This window comes from Sphaeramia orbicularis, chromosome 21, assembly GCF_902148855.1.
Source record: "Sphaeramia orbicularis chromosome 21, fSphaOr1.1, whole genome shotgun sequence".
Lineage (NCBI taxonomy): Eukaryota > Metazoa > Chordata > Actinopteri > Kurtiformes > Apogonidae > Sphaeramia > Sphaeramia orbicularis.
Window position 1 is genome coordinate 5,635,342 of NC_043977.1, and position 23,321 is coordinate 5,658,662.

The 23,321-nt window shown below is 34.1% G+C and overlaps 1 long non-coding RNA gene across 1 annotated transcript; it reads right to left on the minus strand.

The window, feature by feature from the left end:
- Positions 1-304: 304 nt before the first annotated feature.
- Positions 305-16,227, minus strand: LOC115411844 (uncharacterized). Its single transcript, XR_003934272.1, has 4 exons — positions 16,217-16,227; positions 14,314-14,318; positions 1,127-1,134; positions 305-399 (listed from the first exon to the last, which is right to left on the minus strand). It is a non-coding gene; the product is annotated as an uncharacterized LOC115411844 (long non-coding RNA).
- Positions 16,228-23,321: the final 7,094 nt, after the last annotated feature.

Genomic DNA, 23,321 nt, shown 5'->3' on the forward strand with positions numbered 1-23,321 from the left:
TGTACAGAGTTAATACTAAATGGCAATCAAAGAACCAATACAGAGACAAATACGGAAAAAGAAAACACATGACAAACAAATGACATTAGATGGAGCACAGATGGCCAACAAGAGCGCAGCATCACTGGGAACTCCTTCAAAACTGTTGGAAAACATGTCAGGTGACTACCTCATGAAGCTCATCGAGAAAATGCCAAGAATGTGCAAAAAAAGCAGTAATAAAAGCAAAATGTGTCTATTTAAAAGAATCTAAAATATAAAACATGCTTTGAGTTATGTCAGTTTTTTTAACTCCATAAGTCCGTATGTGTTCATTCATAGTTTTGATGCCTTCAGTGACAATCTACAACATAAATAGTCATGAGAATAAAGAAAAACCAGGTGAGTCCAAACTTTTGACTGGTTGTGTGTATGGACAAAAATATTGGGATGCATCACAACTGCAGCAGGTACAACTTCACTTTCCTGTTGATTTGACATGTGGCTGCCTCCTGAAGAGAATAAAAAAATGGCAAGTGACAGATTTTGACCCTAAATAATCATGTTAAACCATATTTATACCTTTGGTTTCCACAAACTGAGGCTTGAACTCAACACAAATTGCATGAATATTTTTATCTTATCATTAGCCTCATTGCATAATTGCCTAAAAGTCATAATTTTGTAACATCTGAATAACTTTACGCCTCTAACACTGCTGCTTCATTTTATACAGATATCACAATTTGGCCAAAAATATGAAAAATATCAGGGAATTCCCTCTAGTATTTATCTATTTTATTTTTTCTTCTTGGGAACTTCCATGTTTTATAACATTTTTTATGCTTTTCATGTATGTACAGAAGCCCTGTTTGTTAACATTAAGCAGCATTGTATGATTGTCGTGTACCAAGTGAAAACTCTAATAAAAACTTGAAAATAAAAAAAATATATCAGGGAATTATGCTATGAAGCTAACAATATGATAGTATCAACATCTGTGTTAGGTTCAAGGCTGATTTTGTAGAAACTAAAGCGATTAATGTGGATTATCATGATTATTTAGGGTCAGAATCTGTCATTTGTATTTTATTTATTAAATTCAGGGACAGTGCCAAATAATACAGTAATACATTTACCCCAAAACCAGGAAAACTGCTCATTTATCTGAACAAGTTAATGTTGTTGTCACTTGTTTTATAAAAGATGATGAATATTTAGCAACATTTAAAACAAGTATAGTAATATTACATATTGAAACACACTCTAAAAGCATCCTGTAACTGTAATAGACAATAGTATGAACTAAATTAACCCTGAAGATGCATTTTAAAATTACATTTATCACAATATAAACTCATATTATGGTATTTGTCTCTGTGATGTGGTATCTCAGCCCCCTGTTGTGAAACACCTGAATCAATGTGTCCAAATACTTTTGGCCATACACTGTATGGCCAAAAGTGAACTTAAGCAAATTTGGTGAAAAAATATTGAACAATTTTCCAGTTTTGCTCCAAAAACATACTGACAGATGGATGGACATGGTCATTATTATCCAGTAAAATGTCTAAAATATTAAATAAAATCATAAAAGATACTCACACAAAACCATACATAATATTACGTACTGTTTTTATTCATAATGATGTGTATCCTGACTGGAAGTCTGGAAGTGGAATGTTTGGTCTTCAAACACTGATGCAGAAATATGATCCACATAAATAAATACAGACCATAATTTAATAAAAGTCTAATATCAACAGATGTATGCCCTCTGCTTTCAAATATTAATGATTTATTTAACAATTATAACAATTTATTGCAATAAATAATAAATAATGGGCTTTTTTGTTAGTTTGTTTTTTACTGTAAGTAGCTAAAAGTAGTTGCTGATGTGATATTTAATTAATTTTTATATTTTAATACAGAGGGTTACTTAACTTTACATTAACACCTTGACTTTAACATCACAAACACATCTATTTTTATAATTATTGTCTTGATAATTGCTGTATGTGAGGCATAAATGTCCAAGATACACCGCTGGACCAATATTATAGACGTATAATTGTGAGAATCTACAAACTTGTGCAACAAAATGTACTGTTTTGCATTTAATTGTCTATTAAAAGGGTTCTACGTCCAATCCAGCTTTATTTGTAAAGCACTTTGAAACAACTGCAGTGGACCAAAGTGCTGTACAGAAGAATAATTAAAACCAAAATTAAAAAATTAAATACAGAGTAGATTTAAAGACATGTGTAGAAACAGTACAAAAAAGCAAAAAAAGTGCTATACAGACGAATAAATGAATGAATGAATGAATATTTATTTAGGTTAGGTACAAAACACATACATATTAAAAAAACAAACATAAAATTAACACAATTGGTAACTGAAAAAGGAAGAAGCTGAAGCCAGAGGCTTATTTCTGCTTCTCCTACCCCCATCCTTAGTCCAACTCCACACCTGAAGTTGCAGCAGATTAAACTTAAACACAAATTATTCTACATTCGGTTTTTCAAGTCACTTTGAAATCATATTACTCTCACAGCCCTTGAGAATTTGACAAGTTAAAGCCTTTTTGAAGCTCGACAGCGAGCTACACAATTTCACTTCATCCTTCAGTTTGTTCCATAATTTGACAGCAGTAACAGAAACACAGTGATATTTAACGTGTGTTCTTACTTTACACGTTTCAAACACAAACATCCCTCTTAAATTATAATTTCCTTCTCTTAACTTAAACATTTTCTGAATACAAACAGAAAGATTTTTACTTTGAGCACGAAACATAAATTCCATTGTTTTTAAATATACAATATCAAAAAATGTTAGTAAACCAGATTCTACAAAAAGTGGATTACTTGTTTGCAGATAACCAGCTTTATTTATGACTCTAATAGCTTTTTTTTTGGAGTTTAATCATCGGGTCTATATTAGTTTTATACACATTGCCCCATATTTCCACACAGTATGACATATATGGCATTACAAGTGAACAATACAATATATGCAGACATTTTTTTGTTTAACAAATTAAACCCAAATAAAAGACTAAAATACAAGAATCGATTAAAAAGCCATACAATTATGTGATGCATTAAAGCAGGACCCAGCGGATTTAAAGCTGTGTTTTCCTTCTTTATGGGTGACATCTAGTGGTGAAGCTGAACATTACATATTACATTCAAACTGTACGTCATGCTTTTGAATCGAATGTTTTGTGTTCTTATTGCAGTCCAGTGTAAATGTAGCTGTCAGTCATTTCACACAGGAAGCCGTGGGTGTGGAAAAGGCGGGCGGTGGGCTTCTAAATGTGTGTGTGTGGGCTGTTTACTTGTATGTGCAGCTTTCTCATTGTCCTGCTTTAACCCTTTCATTGTTCACCTGTGAATGTGTGCGTACGTACGTGTTTGTGCATGCCCCAAAAGCAGGTGATCTGCAGGTGAAAAGGTTTCGGGCTTGTACGCACACACACACACACACACACACACACACACACACAGAGGCCGTTTTGTGTGTTTGTAGGCGTGTGCTGCTAAAGTGCGACTGCATACGTGGGTGTGTGTGGGTCATCTCTCGTCACCAGGTCTGATAAGACGAATCAGCTGGAGGCTCTTCCACTCAGCGCTCATTTCCCTGTTAAATTCAGCTGTGGGGATTTGCATGTGTGGTGTCCGAGTTAGTCCAGTTGTACTTTGAATTCTTATCTGACTGTGGAACAAACCGATCCATTTCTTCTCATTGGTCGTAGAACACTTTTACCAATCAACGTTTCTATATCTGTTAACCTGTTGTTTTTTTTTTTTTTTTTTTTCTTTCTTTTTTCTTTTTTTCTTCTTGCTCTTTTCTTTCTCTTTTCTTTTTCCTTTTTTTTTTGTTTTTTTTAAATTTTCTGGGCTCAGCTGGCTGACAGGCAGCTGTCTGTACCGATAAGGCAGCAGCCGACACCAGCTGTACTCCCAGTCATCATTGCCCATTTTTCTGACACCTTTGCTTGTGTATCTTCTTTTATTTGGACATTTTACCAGGGAGTATCTCACACTACTTTTTTTTTTTTTTTTTTTTTTCCTACTTGTCTTGTCCAGCGTCCTAACAGCAGAATGGTAGTCTGGTTCCTTTAGGTGCTGAAAAAATTTGCTTTGCCAAGTGTAACTTCATAAAGTATATGAAGCGCCCTTTGATATTCTACTGTGTTTATTATGAGTTTTGTTGAACCACATTACGATGCCGGATCTGACATGGGGGGTGGGGGTGGGGGGGTAGAAGAAGGGAAGAGAACAAGAGAGAAGAAGGTGGCGAAGACCCTCACAAGAAAGTATCAACAATACAAACAGCAACAACCATGGAGACAATTATAATGGTGACAATAACTACAACCAGAACTGAGTAAACTGGGCAGAAGAGAGGAAAAAACAAAACAAAACAAACAAAACTACAAAAAAAAAAAAAAAATACAACAATGAGATACATAAGACCTATGAAATGAAGAATATAAGAAAGCATGAACAAAATATCGTATACCACATGCGCACAAATAATACCTATAACAAATAATACCAGTAACAAATCCACACAACATCCGCTGTTCACGTTCATCTGCTGTGACAGAGTGAACAAGGCTTTTCTTTGCCTTGTTAACCTGTTTTTAACCCTTAAACCAGTGCTTCCAACCTTTTTTGCCTCGTGACCCCATTTTAACCCTTTCATGCACAGTGGTCACTACAGTGAACAGTTACTCTACAGAGCTGTAGAGAAATTCCTAACTCCCTACATAACCATTCCATTCTTTAAAACTCTTGCCAAAAGTCATAGTTGTATTTAAAAAATAAAAAATGCATCCATAGTTTATCAAAATAGACACCTTAAAGAACATCTGAGCAAATGTTCATAGTTAGGAGACACTTACAACTGCACTTTTAAAACGTTTAGAAAAAAAGGAAAATTTAGATGTTAATTTTTGTTCCCTACATAACCATGCAGTTTTTCAAATTTTTATGGCAAAAGATGACGCTATAGCTTTTGTTTCTTTTTATGAGCTTCAAGTACAGGGTGACACAAAAAAAACGGGAACTTTTTAACAATCCAATAAAACCAAGAGTGATGGAAGAAAAATATTTTATTCATAGTAACTGAAACCTTAAAACATGCCATTCAAGAAACAATGATGGAATTTTCATTTTTAAAAAAATGACTTCCTGTAGATGGCGTCCTCCTGTACGAATGCATTCTTGAAATCTGCTGTTGAGATTCCTCATTGACCGCTGCAACATCTCAGCTGGGATACTGTGAATTTCATCCTGAATTCTCTGTTTTAACTCATCTACAGTTCTTGGTCGAGTCATGTACACTTTACTCTTGAGATAGCCCCACAAGAAAAAATCACAAACGGACAAATCTGGCGATCTAGGGGGCCAGGAGTACGAGCACTTCTTGGTCGTCCTGTTGGTTTCTTCTTTAGTGCAGATCCAGTCTCTTCAAAGTTATTAATCCAACATTTTATCGCGTGTTTTGATGGAACAGCACCATGACGTCCTAAGTTGTAAAAATGTTGGAACTCCCTCTGCGCAGCTGTCAAACTATCACTGTTTTTATAAAACATTTTTATGGCTAATGCACGCTGTTGCCCGTTCCACAGATCAATGGTTACTAAAATGGGGGTGTGTTTACTTGCTCAGGGTCACTGTCTCGCAGTGCTGCCACTTGCTCATGTCTGCCAATACGCACTTCAAAAATTCCTGTTTTTTTGGGTCACCCTGTACTAGTTAATACCTTTAAAATTATGTATTATTCATGTCTCTAGCTTAAATATGTTTTGAATTAGAGTATAAAATGTAGTCGGGCACTCCCTACATAACTGCATGACTTGACCCAGCTGTTCTCTTGTATATTCATGGGTTTTGTTGTTTTAGTTCCATATCAACCAACACAGTGGACACTTATGCATCATCTCATAAACTGCAATTCATACCATTATTGTAGCTTTGCTGTTCTTGAGTGGAAATCAGTTGTTAATATTTATTTTTTGCATATTATCTCCATGAAGTGAGTAATAACTAGTATTAGAATATGTTAAAATGTGAGAAAACATCAGATTAGCTGCATTAAACATGGTTTCATTTCACTGTTTTCATATCACTTTATGATATTGGGTTTTAAATACATGTTTCTTTGCTTCAAGAATAAAATTCATGGTGTAGTTGAGTGGACATTTTTGTAACTCCATAAAAAACAGGTTGATTTAAAAAAAAAAAAAAAATTTCAATCACATTGCTGTTGTTTTTTCATGCCTAAAGAGGAATAAAAACACTCAGGAAAAACAAAATCTAGATTAAGGTGCTAATAATTCATGCATGAAAGGGTTAACGTCACAAATTTCTGGCGACCCCAGGCGTTTAAAACAGAGACTTTTTTTTTTTTTTTTTGCTAAAATTAATTTGTTTTTCATCATGTAATAGTTCGCTATACTATGTTGCAAATAAACATTCATTTTAGACAACATCTAGTCTATATAATGTATATTATTGTGGACAGAGGCAGTAAATCCAGGTGTAGATTACTGCACTAAGTGAGAATTGGATTTTCCTTGGTCAGGATCTGTACAGTCAGTCCAGCTGTGATTTACAAGGAGGACAGTTAATACTGAACAAACAAGAACTGAAACTATGAATTATGAAAGAGCTGCAGCATCTGAAACTGACCACAGAGAACATTTGACAGATAAACAGAACCACAGTGCTGCAGTTTCACACTCACAGTTTGTCATGTCTTTTATGGATTGTGACTGTCTCTCAACTCACCGTATATTTGTTATTAGTAAGTTTTTATTTTTTTATCAATTACTAGAAATTTCAGGTGACCCCGTTTGAATTCCAGGCGACCCCATCTGGGGTCCCGACCCCAAGGTTGAAAAACACTGCCTGAAACAACCATCAGTGACCTAAAGCCTCTACTGATCTAAAATGTTCAATAACTGTTCATTCACTTATTCTATCAATACATGTAAGTAACTGGTGTAAAATGCAGGTACATGATTGACTTTATTGTTTCATAAATTTCTCTTGGGTTTCCACTGTCACTGCATTCACAAAAACACAATTAAAAGACATTTAATCCCCAAAAACTTACTTTAACTTAACTTAACTTAACTTAACTTAACTTTACTTTATATATATATACATATATATACATATATATATATATATATATATATATATATATATATATATATATATATATATATATATATATATATATATATATATATATATATATATATATATATATGGGGTGGGGAAGCAAAATTTACAATGAACATTTAGTTGTTTTTTCTCAGCAGGCACTACGTCAATTGTTTTGAAACCAAACATATACTGATGTCATAATCATACCTAACACTATTATCCATACCTTTTCAGAAACTTTTGCCCATATGAGTAATCAGGAAAGCAAACGTCAAAGAGTGTGTGATTTGCTGAATGCACTCGTCACACCAAAGGAGATTTCAAAAATAGTTGGAGTGTCCATAAAGACTGTTTATAATGGAAAGAAGAGAATGACTATGAGCAAAACTATTACCAGAAAGTCTGGAAGATACTATTAAAGAAGAATGGGAGAAGTTGTCACCCCAATATTTGAGGAACACTTGCGCAAGTTTCAGGAAGCGTGTGAAGGCAGTTATTGAGAAAGAAGGAGGACACATAGAATAAAAACATTTTCTATTATGGACATTTTCTTGTGGCAAATAAATTCTCATGACTTTCAATAAACTAATTGGTCATACACTGTTTTTCAGTCCCTGCCTCAAAATATTGTACATTTTGCTTCCCCACCCTGTATGTATTTATGCATAATTTTCTTTGTCTTATTTCCTAGAAGTGTGGTTGGCTAAGTGTATGAACTTGTTGATATCATTATTATTATCCATTTTTTACATACTTATTTACTTTATTTATAATATACTTTTTTCACTTTCTTTTTCTTCCTTTCAGTGAACATTATTGATACCCTTTATTAAAAAAAAAAAAAGAGAGAGAGAGAACAGTGTACTTTGTGCCATTGATGTCCTGTATAATGTGTTGTGAGACTGTTCTGAATAAAAATTTGAATAAAAAAAAAAGAAACCCCAAAAGCTGAGACCTTAACATATCTCTTGCTGTAAAATAACTGCTGAACCTGCAGTTTTTCTGCTTTTTGTCTCATTTGGACATTCAGAGGCTCCATAAGTTTCCTTCTCTGACTTAAAAAACAGTAAAATCTGGATTTTAACCCATAAAGACCCAGTGCTACTTTTGTGGCAGCTCCCAAATAATTTTTTTCTCCATGTTTAACCTTTTTTTAAGTCTTTTATCACAATTTATTGTAATAATCTCTTCTTTATTTTGAGTTTTTTCAGTGTAAATCATGTGTTTTCCAATATTTAATTCACTGATCTTGTAGATGTTCATAAAAGCTCAGAGTAAATTCAAAGGTTATTATATCAAAATGGAGAAAACTGAAGAAAAAGGGTCTTTTTCAGTCGAATCTCTCATTACCTTAATATAACCCCAGTGTGTCCATCCACTGTCATTGATCCAACTCCACGGGTTTTACTGGTGAATCAATGTTGTAGAAGTTGACGGTGTTTCCATGGTAACTATGGAGCCTCTGAACGTCCAAAGGGGTCAGATCTGATGACCATGAAAAGAAGAAGAACTGTAGTTTACACCAATTATTGACATTTTTACATGTTTTTATCTATCTATCTATCTATCTATCTATCTATCTATCTATCTATCTATCTATCTATCTATCTATCTATCTATCTATCTATCTATCTATCTATCTATCTATCTATCTATCTATCTATCTATCTATCTATCTATCTATCATGATAATCAAAAGAAATGTAGATAACTAAGTGTGCAGTGTGCAAGGCAAGGCAAGTCTATTTGTATAGCACTATTCATACACAGGGTAACTCAAAGTGCTTTACAAAGGCATAAAAAAATCCCGACAAAAGCAAAAGCAAGACTTTAAAATTATATTAAAATCAAAAAAAAAAGGGGGGGGGGGGGGAGACATTAAAATCATCAGAGATAAAACATGGTTTTAAAATGTATTCACAGAATAAAAGAAAGACATTCATTATCTTCAAATCATACATTAACTTTAACATTAAAATTAAATTAGAGTAAAGCAAGACATTAAAATAAAAAAAAGTGCATTTATAAGACAAGATCGTGTACATCATATAATTGTTAACTCTTCTACTGATATAAAACTGCTCCAGAAATGTAGATAAATAAACAAATAAATAAATAAACAAGATAAATAAACACATAAACAAATATGGAGTGATTACAAACATGAGCATAAATTCTATATATTTGAGTCTGTCATATATCAGATGGTATAAACTGGTTTCCATGCAGGAAGTGCATCTGGTTTCTGGGTCAGTGTGAGTCTGAATTATTTGACTAGTCAATGAGAACACCTGCACACACACACAAATGTGTGTGCATGCAAGTACACACACACACACACACACACAAACACACACTTAACTACACAACGACATACACTCTGCACTGAATAAATGCCCTTCTTCAGGTGGAAGGTTTCCGTGGCGACTAATCCAGGTAAGGATGGACATCTGCTCACACAGCCTCCACGTGTCTGAACGAACACACGAGCAGCTGGATTTACCTGCAGGACGCCCAGGAAACAGAGGACCACAATGCACGGTGATGACAGACGCACTGCAGATGAACCCAAAAAAAAAAAAAAAAAAAAGAGTCAATTTCACCGAAAACAGAAGAGAACATTTAAATCCTGACGGTTTAGGGACGTTTAAAAGGGTTCAGATCAACTTCAACTTTCACTTATTCTTTATTTTGAGGACGATAGGAGTGTGGTGTTAATGTAAAAATGGACAAGTCTGATTGCTGATTGTCAGTAGATGCTTTTAGACACCAGGTCTGTAAGGGTAATAATTACATCAGTATCACAAACACATTTTATCTACTGAAGACACATACAGGTGTACTGACGGGACAGTCGAACAGCTGCTACTGTACAAACAGTCTGTGTTAAATGATGTTAGTGTTGAAGATTTTTTGTGAGATTTGTTCAATAAAAATCTCTCAAAACTCACCTTTTTATTCTGTTTGATTTGGGTGAATTAGCAACGTCCTCCATGTTTGTTGTCATGTTTCTGTCTATGTCCTTTATTCTACATATATGTGTTCCAGACCTTTGCCTCTCCTGTATTTATTCTGTTTTTCTATCAGTTTTCTTTGACTTAGAAGTCTCTTCTGGTCCTTTTAAAATCCAGATTTTACATTTTTATTACCTGAGAATGAAACGTATGCACTTTAAGACCAGATAAGTTGAGTTTACTTAAAAAATTTGAGTAAACCGGTTGTCTTAAAAAATTTAAGTAATGATTAATGAAAACTTGAGTAGATTAAAGTTAAATGCTTGATTTGAATGGAATTGCTGGTTTAAGTCCAACACACTAAATGCCAAGTTAATTTAGCTAAAATTTGTTGCAATTTCAATTGTTTTGTATAATCATTAGATTTAATATCACCAGTTCATTGTAGTGATGTGACATTCACAAACGAATCGAATCTTTTGAACGGCTCTTTGAAATGAACGATGGGAACCAAGTCTTTGTAAAGAGCCGTTCATTTTTGTATTTATTTATTTATTTATTTTTAAGGAGGGAGTGTCCGATTGCCTGTCAGTTTAGCGTCACTGGGGAGGCTTTGGCTTTATATACAGAGTAGAAGTGAGAGAACTCCTGATGTGGTATCATTTTGATATTTACATTAGATATCAGGTATTTTGCAATGTTACTGGAGTATTTTATTTGCACTACAGTTTTTGAGGTATTGCAATTGCAGGGATTAACCACTGTTGTGTTTTGTGCAATTTTTTTTCCGTTTGTTTACTCACATTTATTGTTCTTGGTCTGAGAATTGCACTACAGTTCAGGTATTTAAGTAACTGCAGGGATTAATCACTGTTGTGTTTTGTGCAATTTTTTCCATAAGTTTACACACATTTATTCTTCTTGTTTTGAGGAGAACAAAATGTTATTTCATAAGAAAATGTTTTATTTTCTTCTTCATTTTTAGCCTACAGACTAGTCCACATAATGTACCGTGATGTTTTTGGTCCAGTTCCATCATTTGTCTAATGTCACCTCTCATGTCATGGATTTCACCCACACATTTGAACTAACTATTCTTTTTTACGGTAAGATAATATTTACTGCCGCGCCAATTAGGAGGATTCTGTTGGGTTTCTGTAAATTGGCTTAGAGTCTGGTTTTGACCAACTCTCTATATAAAGTGTCATGAGATAACTTTTTTGTTGTGATCTGGCGCTATATAAATAAAATTTGATTGAGTGAGTGATTTGATTGGTTTTCCCCTGTAAGTCGCTTTGAAAAAAAGCATCTGCCAAATGCATAAACATAAACAATTAAACATCTTTAAAATGTCATGTCAATCATCACATGTAGCCTATTTAGTCATTAAAACATTGGTGTTTCAAAATAATGCAAAAAACATAAAAGAGCCAGTCTTTTGAACGACTCTTTTCAGTGAACGACTCCTGATTGAACGACTCCCTTCAAAGTGCCAAAAGTCCTATCACTGATAAATTGCTTTGTATTATTATTAAACTTGACATATTGTAGCGTGGACAGATGTTCAGCAGGTAGTTAGCTCAGTGTAATGCAGTGGTTCTCTGTCTTTTCCTGTCGGGCCCCCCTTTGGAGCACAAAAAATGTCCAAGCCCCCCTCAACCCCAACAACATTGTACCTGTGGTGCAATTATTAGTTTTATTGAAAGAAACATCAATATTGTAAGAATACTTTTTGCTTTTCCTTGAATAATTTGTTGTGCAAATTAAAAATAACGTAGATTTTTGATTGAACAATACAAATGAACTCAACAAGACTGCTCCCTGAGACATTATTTTTTTAAATAAAAATAGGAAATGTGTAATTATCTTACTACTATGACAATAAGGTACTTTTTTTTAGAACAACAAACACATTTTGGTAACAAAGATGAACATTTTAACAATACCAGTGGCTGTAATGAACCCGTTTACGTTGCACATCTCAGAACATCGAAGTGCAAACTGTACAAACTGCAAAACCAGAAGCATTGCACATTTTTCTTTTCCAGTCAAATCCTTGTCCACTCTCCAAACCTAAACTCTGTCTAGTTCAGTGACAGATCACCATGGCAGTAGATTTGTTTGTTGTACGTCCCTAAAATGAGTCCAGGGTGCTCCAACGCTAAAACATTAGTTCCACCTGATACATGTTCGAACCTGAAGAAAAAATAAACACCTGGGAATGATCCCATGCCCCCCCGGCAAGCCTTTGCACCGCCCCATTTTTTGAGAAACACTGGTGTAATTTGACAGCACTATAAGTAGTTTGAATTTGGTAAGGCCTTTATATTTCCTTGGTCTAAGAATAAACAGAGATGAACAGTAAATCCACTGTTCTTCCTCTGGCTGTGACTCCTGGTGCAGCTCTACAAAAACACAAAAACAAACACAAAAAGGCCAAAAAACACTGACACACACACATTCAGTCCAAATGAACACTAACACCACAACCCCGCTGAACCCCTGCACAGAAAAACAACACATTTTCAACAACATGAACAATACCCACAATGCAATGCATAGGTAAAAAGGCGTGGTCAGGACTAAAACTGAATGATTTAAATCCATTCAACTGAAACTGTTTTTGTACTTTTGACTATGTCTGCAAATTAGTAGAATATACTGAACATTTTATAGTGATGTAATAAAACTGAAATCATTTAAGTACATTGTAATTAAAGCATTTTAGTGAATACAGAGTCCAGGCTCACAGTGTGGATCCTCTGAATGTCCAAATGAGACAAAAAACAGAGAAACATGAGGTTCAGCAGTTATTTTACAGCGATAAACACATATTCGGTCTCTGCTTTTGGGGATGCTTTTGGGCAATCTGCTGGGTTGCTCTGACCTTGTTGCCAAGTTGAGCAACTGTCTCGTGTCCAACGGCATTAGAACATCAGGAAATGTTGTGCATTTGATTAATAGTGTTATTTCCAACAGTATCCAAAGACATTAGAACATACACAACAGAATGGGTTTGAATTGTGTTTTTGTGGATGCAGCGGAGGTGGAAACCAGGATTTGAGCAGATATGAACAAAGAATAAGTGTAAAATGTGCAGTTCAGAATAGTTCAGAATTATTCATTATTCATATTATTCATTTATTGTTTTCTATTCTGAAATGTTTTTACATCTTATCCCATAACGACCCAGTGTTACTTTTGTGACAGTTCCCAAATGCATTTTCCCTCTATATTTCAGCTTTCTAAAATGATTTATCACCATTTATTTTAATATTATCTCCTGTATTTTGCATTTTTTCAGTGTAAATCATGTATTTTCCTATATTTAATTTGCTAACCGGGTAGAAGTTCATTAAAGCTCAGAGTAAATTCAAAGGTTATTATGTAAGAAACAGAGAAAACTAAAGAAAAAGCTTTTTTTTTCCAACACATATTATTAACTGATCATGAAAACTTAAAGTGAATTCAAAGGTTATTATATCAAACAGAGAAACAGAAAAAACTGAAGAAAAAGTGACATTTTCAGTCCAATCTGTCATTAACTGAACATAAACCCAGTGTGTCCATCCACTGTCATTGATCCAACTCCATGGGTTTTACTGGTGAATCAATGTTGTAGAAGATGACGGTGTTTCCACGGTAACTACAGGGCCTCTGAACGTCCAAATGGGTCATATCTGATGACCATGAAAAGATGAAGAACTGTACTTTACACCAATTATTGACATGGATTGATAACTTTAGTGCTACTTATGTCAGTTCCCAAATGATTTTTTGTCTTTATTTAACCTTTCTCTAGTGATTTTTTCACAATTTATTTTAATATTATCTCCTGTATTTTGCATTTTTTCAGTGTAAATCATGTATTTTCCTATATTTAATTTGCTAACCATGTAGAAGTTCATCAAAGCTCAGAGTAAATTCAAAGGTTATTATGTAAGAAACAGAGAAAACTGAAGAAAAAGCTTCTTTTTTTATTCAACACATATATTATTAACTGATCATGAAAACTTAAAGTGAATTGAAAGGTTATTATATCAAACAGAAAAAACTGCAGAAAAAGTGACATTTTCAGTCCAATCTGTCATTAACTGAACATAAACCCAGTGTGTCCATCCACTGTCACTGATCCAACTCCATGGGTTTTACTGGTGAATCAATGTTGTAGAAGATGACGGTGTTTCCACGGTAACTACAGGGCCTCTGAACGTCCAAATGGGTCATATCTGATGACCATGAAAAGATGAAGAACTGTACTTTACACCAATTATTGACATGGATTGATAACTTTAGTGCTACTTATGTCAGTTCCCAAATGATTTTTTGTCTTTATTTAACCTTTTTCTAGTGATTTTTTCACAATTTATTTTAATATTATCTCCTGTATTTTGCATTTTTTCAGTGTAAATCATGTATTGTCCTATATTTAATTTGCTAACTGGGTAGAAGTTCATTAAAGCTCAGAGTAAATTCAAAGGTTATTATGTAAGAAACAGAGAAAACTGAAGAAAAAGCTTCTTTTTTTTTCAGCACATATATCATAAACTGATCATGAAAACTTAAAGTGAATTCAAAGGTTATTATATCAAAGCTGAAAAAAATGATATAAAAAAGTGATTTTTTCTGTAAAATATACCATTAACTGAACATAAACCCAGTGTTTACATCCACTGTCATTGATCCAACTCCATGGGTTTTACTGGTGAATTTGAGGTTGTAGAAGATGATGGTGTTTCCATGGTAACTACGGAGGCTCTGAACATCCAAATGGGTCATATCTGATGACCACGAAACAATGAATAACTGTATTTTACACCAGTTATTGACATGTATTGATAGGATGCATGGATCAACAGGTATTAAACAGTTTAGATCAGTAGATGGTTTTGGTCTAATGGTGTTTTTTTTGGGTCTTTCTGGGTTAAACACAGACACATTCAGTGCTTTTTCTCAGATCTCAAACGTTAACTTTACTCGTTCTACATCTCTCAGAGCCAGGGAACAAAAGGTGAGGAGCAGGGCCAAACGGTGGAGCCCAGATGCCCCGGGGCATTTGCATGACTCTTCATTATCAGTAACTGTCGGAGGAAACAGCACACGGCCAACAGGCAGCTGACAACAACACACAGTCCACGGGCAGCGAACGGACCAACAGGTTCTGCAGATGTAATCATGTTCCTGCTGCACAGATACATGTATGCAGGGGCAGGAATTACAGAGGGTTCAGGAGGTCACATGACAGGAGAGGGCAGATGGATGTTATTTATGTTTATGCAGCAGCACAGCCACACCAGCCATACACCCACAGATATACACCATGTGGACAAAAGTATGTGGACACGGTGGATTCAGGTGTTTCTATTCTAACAGGAGTCTGGGATATAAAACAATAATGACTAATGCAGTGTTTCTCAAACTGTGGGGGGTGCGAAGGCTTTCCAGGGGGGGGGCATGAGATCATCCCTAGGTGTTTTGTTTTTTTTTCTTTAGGTTCCAACATGTATCAGGTGGAACTAATGTTTTAGCGTTGGAGCACCCTGGACTCATTTTAGGGACGTACAACAAACAAATCTACTGCCATGGTGATCTGTCACTGAACTAGACAGAGTTTAGGTTTGGAGAATGGACAAGGACTGGACTGGAAAAGAAAAATGTGCAATGTTTCTGGTTTTGCACAGTTTGTACAGTTTGCACTTTAATGTTCTGAGATGTGCAACGGAAACAGGCTCATTGCAGCCACTGATATTGTTAAAATGTTCATCCTTGTTTCCAAAATTTGTTTGTTGTTCTACAAAAAAAAAGTACCTTATTGTCATAGTTGTAAGATAATTACACATTTCCTATTTTTAATTGGAAAAATAATGTCTCAGGGAGCAGTTTTGTTGAGATCATTTACACTACCAGGCAAAAGTTTGGACTCACCTGGTTTTTCTTTATTTTTATGACTGTTTTCATTGTAGATTCTCACTGAAGGCATCAAAACTATGAATGAACACATATGGAATTATGTAGTTTTAAAAGGTGTGACAAAACTCAAAGCATGTTTTATATTTTACATTCTTCAAAATAGCCACATTTTACTTTTATTACTGCTTTGTGCATTCTTGGCATTCTCTTGATGAGCTTCATGAGGTAGTCACCTGAAATGTTTTCCAAAAGTCTGGAAGGAGTTCCAAATGATGCTGAGCTCTTGTTGGCCATCTGTGGTCCATCTCATGTCTTTTAAATAAGAAGGTGAGTCCAGACTTTTGCCTGGTAGTGTATATTGTTGAATCAAAAATCAAAGTTATTTTTAATTTGCACAACGAATAATTCAAGGAAAAGCAAAAAGTATTTGAACGATATTGATGTTTCTTTCAATAAAAGTTATAATTGCACCACAACCTGTGGTGCAATTATATGTAATTATAACTGATCATTAATATGCAATTGTGCAATTGTGGTACAGTTGTTGGGGTTGAGGGGGGCTTGGAGATTTTTCGTGCTCCAAAGGGGGGCCCGACAGAAAAAGACTGAGAACCACTGGACTAATGTCAGAAAATAGTTTTATATTATGGGATGAATTGTATTGGTTAGTTTGGGTTAAACTGCTATCTTTGCTTCCTGCCAATCCATCATCCTGATTAATCTGAATAAAAAGTGATTTTATAGGTTTGGGCATTGTACCAGCAGCAAGTGACCAGGAAGTTCTACAGTTTTCAATGTGAGAGAAAATCATAGAGTGTAAAAACATCTGAGCAGCATATAGGGTAAGTAAAAAAAGGTAAAACATTAAAATTAAAACTGACTTCATATACTTTATGAAGTTACCCTTGGCAAAGCAAATTTGTTCAGCACCAAAAGGAACCAGACTACCATTCTACTGTTCGGACGCTGGACAAGCAAGTAGGAAAAAAAAAAAAAAAAACAAGTAGTGTGAGATATTCCCTGGTAAAATGTCCAAATAAAAGAGGATAAATAAGCAAAGGTGTCAGAAAAATGGGCAATGATGACTGGGAGTACAGTTGGTGTCGGCTGCTTTATTGCTTTATTTATGCTTTACTGCTGCCTTATCAGTGCTTCTGTGACATGTGGATCAGCTTCTATGATCCACAGGTCTGGAACAAACTCCCAGAAAACCGCAGATCAGCTGAAACAGTCAGTTTATTTCAATCCAGGTTAAAGACCTACCTGTTCTGAACTGCATTTGAGTAGAGTTTGGATTCAGAAGGTCAGATCTGCACTGATTCTATTAAAGTTTTTATCTGTTTATCTGCTTTATCGGTTTGTCGGTTTATCTGTTTTATCGGTTTTAGCAATTTTATGGGTTTTATGGGTTTTACCGGTTTATCTGTTTTATTGGTTGATCTGTTTTATCTGTTTTATCGGTTTTGTCAATTTTATGGGTTTTATCGGTTTATCTGTTTTATCGGTTTATCTGTTTTATCGGTTTTATCAATTTTATGGGTTTTATCAGTTTTATCAGTTTATCTGTTTTATCGGTTTTATCAATTTTATGGGTTTTATTGGTTTATCTGTTTTATCGTTTTATCGGTTTTATCAATTTTATGGGTTTTATCAGTTTTATCGGTTTATCTGTTTTATCAGTTTTATCAATTTTATGGGTTTCATTGGTTTGTCTGTTTTATCGGTTTTATCGGTTTATCTGTTTTATCGGTTTTATCAATTTTATGGGTTTATCGGTATTATCAGTTTTATGGGTTTTATCAGTTTATCTATTTTATCGGTTTTATCGATTTGTTTGTTTTCTTGTTTGTTTGTTGTTGGTTTTTTTTTTTTTACCTCCGCCAAGGAACAGCAGAGGTTATGTTTTCATCAGTGTCTGTCTGTCTGTCTGTCTGTGTGCAAGATAACTCAAAAAGTTACGGACAGATTTGGACGAAATTTTCAGGAAATGTTGATACTGGTACAAGGAACAAATTAATAAATTTTGGTGGTGATCGGGGGGGGTTGATCCGCCTTGGCAGAGGTCTGCACTTTCCCAGTGCTTTTCTAGTTTTTTTAATGCCTATACTTTTTCTTGCTTCCCTGCTGTGATGCTTGTCTGTTTTATGTAAAGCCCTTTGAATCATCTTGTACATGAACTGTGCTGTATTAAATAAACCTGCCTTGTCTTTAAAAATCCTCTATGAGACTCACACAGATGCTTTAGGTTTGAGCAAAAAGAGCATCTGGCTGTTTCTCCTCCATTGTGTCCTAAACAAATTACCTGGAGCTGGAGGGGAGGGGGGGGGAGGGGGGGAGGGGGGAGGCAGCAGTGGTAGGACCAGTTGAGGTGGAATTAGAGCAACGTAACCAGGACACAGAGGAGTGTGCACTTTCCTCTTTTCCTCATGGCTTTAAGCAAATATTGACTGGAGCCTCAAACGGAGGCAAATAGGTTCTCAGGTGCACAATGACACATGGGACGGGGTTTCTAATGACGATATGACGTTTGGTTGAAGGATTATGTCTTAAAATAATAATGTTCATATCAGAGCGGTTAGAACTTATCAAATATAACGTCAAACATCTGATAGGGCGTGCGTCTGCTTTTATTTAACACTCACGTCTATAGTTACAGGCAATTTATTTAAGATGAAATGTAAAGATTTAACACCTGAGTAGATTTTTACATGTAATACACTACACTTACACTAATATAAACCCACTTTTCTAAGCATATTTGACCATTAACCCATAAAGACCTCAATAACTCCAGACTGAAAGTGTCTACTGATCTAAAATGATTAATAACTTTTAGAACAACTAATCATATCAATACATTGAAATAATTAAGGCAAAATGCAGTTTATCAGCTTTTCAGTGTCTATTTGGACGTTCAGAGGCTCCGTAGTTACCGTGGAAACACTAATTGACCTGTAAAACCCATATTTGATCAATGACAGTGGTTGTAGAAGCTTGTTTTTACATTCAGTTAATGATATTTTTTGTTGAAAAGGTCACTTTTTTCCCAGCTTTCTCTGTTCTTATAAAGACTCAAACATTGACCGTCAACCAAAAGCATCTACTGACCTAAACTGTTGATCCACTAAGCCTAAAAATCCATGTCCATAATTGGTGTAAAATACAATTATTCATCTTTTCATGGTCATTAGATATGACCCATTTGGACGTTCGGAGGGTTCAGAGTTCTGTAGTTACCATGGAAACAATGTCATCTTCTACAACATTGATTCACCAGTAAAACCCATGGAGTTGGATCAATGACAGTGGATGGACACACTGGGTTTATGTTCAGATAATGACAGACTTGACTGAAAAAATCCCTTTTTTTTTTAAATCATTTTTTTTATTTTGATATATTAACCTTTGGCTTGGCTCTGAGTTTTTATGAACATCCACATAATCAGTGAATTAAGCAGAGGAAAACAGATGATTTTCACTGGAAAAAAAATCAAAATTCAGAGGATAATATTATAATAAATGGTGACAAATATGATAAAAGATTAAATAGAGAGAAAAATTCATTTGGGCACTGACAAATGTCACACTGGGTCCTTATGGGTTAATTTCCACTGATCTTTTGCAAATATCTGCATGATTTGCAAACTAAATACAGGAAAATACCTGATTTTTACTGAAAAGTGCCAAATTCAGAGGATAATATTATAATAAATTGCAATAAATTACTTAGAAAAGGATTAAAAGTAGAGGAAAAAAAACTCATTTGGAAGTTTCCACTGAAGTAGTTGCAGGTTTGTAAGAGTTAAACTGCAACTTATAAGACGTACAAGCAGTATTTTAACAAAACAATAATAACTGATAGATAATAGTCAATATTAATTATCTGCATGATTGATAAATTAAATACAGGAAAGCACCTGATTTTCACTGAAAAGTGCAAAATACGGAGGATATTATTATAATTAATTGTGATAAATCACTTAGAAAAGGGTTAAAAGTAGAGAAAAAACTGATTTGGACGTTGCCACTAAAGTAGTTGCAGGTTTTGAAGAGTTAAACTACAACCTTTAACATGTACAAGCAATATTTGAACGAAGCAATAATAACTGATAGGTAATAATTGATAGTAAATATCTGTATGATCGGTAAATTAAATACAGGAAAACACCTGATTTTCACTGAAAATGCAAAATACAGAGGAGAATATTATAATAAATTGTTATTAGTGATTTTTTTTTTCTTTTAATTTTTGTGTGTAACATTATTTTATGCTTTCTTGAATTTTAATTTCTATATCATGTTGTGCAAAGAAGTCAGTTAGTAGCAATCAGGAAGCTTGTATAATTTCCACATTCAAAATAAATCAATTAAATAAATAAATAAATAAATAAATAAATAAATGAATAACTAACTAAATAAATCATTTAGAAAAGGGTTAAATGTAGAGAAAAAACTTATTTGGAAGTTGCCACAAAAGTAGTTGTAGGTTTTTAAGAATCAAACTACATCTGTAAGATATTTGAACAAAGCAATAATAACTGATAGTTAATAATCAATAGTAAATATCTGCATGATCTGTAAATTAAACACAGGAAACATCTGATTTTCACTGAAAAATGCAAAATGCAGAGGATAATATTATAATAAATTGTGATAAATAGCTCAGAAAAGGGTTAAATGTAGAGAAAAAAACTCATTTGGAAGTTGCCACTAAAGGAGTTGCAAGTTTTTAAGAGTTAAACGACAACCTTTAACATGTACAAGCAATATTTGAACAAAGCAATAATAATAGATAGGTAATAATTAATAGTAAATATCTGTATGATCGGTAAATTAAATACAGGAAACTGATTTTCACTGAAAATGCAAAATACAGAGGAGAATATTATAATAAATTGTTATTAGTGATTTTTTTTTTTTCTTTTAATTTTTGTGTGTAACATTATTTTATGCTTTCTTGAATTTTAATTTCTATATCATGTTGTGCAAAGAAGTCAGTTAGTAGCAATCAGGAAGCTTGTACAATTTCCACATTCAAAATAATTCAATTAATTAATTAATTAATTAAATAAATAAATAAATCATTTAGAAAAGGGTTAAATGGAGAGAAAAAACTCATTTGGAAGTTGCCACAAAAGTAGTTGCAGGTTTTTAAGGGTCAAACTACATCTGTAAGATATTTGAACAAAGCAATAATAACTGACAGATAATAATCAATAGTAAATATCTGCATAGTGTGTAAATTAAATACAGGAAACTGATTTTCACTGAAAAATGCAAAATGCAGGGGATAATATTATAATAAATTGTCATTAGTGATTTTTTTCTTTTTCTTTTTGTGTGTAACATTATTTTATGCTTCCTTGAATTTTCATTTCTATATTATGTTGTGCAAAGAAGTCAGTTAGTAGCAATCAGGAAGCTTGTATAATTTCCATATTCGAAATAAATCAACAAAAACAATAACAAATAAAAATAAATGAATAAATCATTTAGAGAAGGGTTAAATGTAGAAAAAAAAACAAAAAAAAACAAAACTTATTTGGAAGTTGCCACAAAAGCAGTTGCAGGTTTTTAAGGGTCAAACTACATCTATAAGATATTTGAACAAAGCAATAATAACTGACAGATAATAATCAATAGTAAATATCTGCATAGTGTGTAAATTAAATACAGGAAACTGATTTTCACAGAAAAATGCAAAACGCAGAGGATAATATTGTAATAGATTGTGATAAATAGCTTAGAAAAGGGTTAGATGTAGGGAAAAAACTCATTTGGAAGTTGCCACAAAAGCAGTTGCAGGTTTTTAAGAGTCAAACTACATCTGTAAGATATTTGAACAAAGCAATAATAACTGATAGTTAATAATCAATAGTAAATATCTGCACGATCTGTAAATTAAATAAAGGAAAACATCTGATTTTCACTGATAATATATGATATGATAATAAATGGTGACATATTAACTTCGAAAAGGGTAAATGTAAAGAAAAAACTCATTTGGAAGTTGCCACTAAAGGAGTTGCAGCTTTTTAAGAGTTAAACGTCAACTTATTAGATGTAAAAGCAATATTTGAACGAAGCAATAATAAGTGCCAGTGGTGCGTTGGCTGACTTGTGCATCTAAATAACAGATGGCTGCTATCAGATGTCTGTTGTGTGTCTGTGTGTGCTTAATGTTTAGTTAATGTTTAACACAACCTCCCATTAAAGCCCCTCTCCACCCCCATGGCCTCGGTCAGTGACGTAGGAGATGGAACGGTAATGAATAGACCCACTGGTGGAAAAAAAAAAAAAAAAAAAGGATGGTGTTATCATGAATGTGCCAATGGGACAGTGATGATGAGGAAGAGGAGCATCTGTCACTGGAAATGTCAGCGTTTTCAGCCCAAGCCCACAGAGAACTATTATCATTATTATTATTATTATTATTATTATTATTATTATTATTATCATGGGGATTCTGGAATTAAATATTGAACTCTTTTATATATTCTTTGTAGTTGCATAAAATTATAAACTTTTTTTTTTTTAATCTTCCCTAACTTTGTTTTTTGATTTTTCCCCATAAAAACGGCACTTTACTTCTAAAATCTTTTTTTTTTTTTTTTTTTTTTTTTTTTTTTTGCTTTTCCTCCATCACAAAAATAAAAGTGTACTAATCTAGCAGTAACAGTAGTTCTCTGACATATCCCAGGCCGTTTTTAGGGCTGTGTCTGCTGCCAGCTGTATGCAAATAAGGCCTCCACCTATTCAGTCACATCCTGTACACCTGGAGCTGCACTCACACCAGCCTTTTTATTAATATTGGGTGGAAAAAAACCAAACAAACAAAAACAACACTGGGAGTCTTGAATGAATCTGCTGTCCGTGTCTGTATTTCTTACAGAGTACATAATGTACATTTAAGTCCATTTATGAAGATGTGAGTGAAACATCTTGACAAAAAGTTGGACCTCCTTTTGGCGCACAACAATTTAACCAAACTTTTCTTAACAAACATCCCATAATTTCTCTGATTTGAGTCCAAGAAGGAAAAAAAAATCTAATCTAATCAAACTTTTGGGGTCTCTTCCAGATGCCAACCCGTACCTGCGTAACGCGAGCCGAACGAACAAAACTTCATCTTCAGGTATTGTACGTGAGGCTCAACGTGAAGCAAATACGGACACAAGTCACAAAAAACATGAGGGCGCATGCGTCGACGATCCAGACCCAGAAGGTTCTGAGGGGTCTCCAGCCCACCTGAAGACCCAGAAGGTTCTGAAGGGTCTCCAGCCCACCT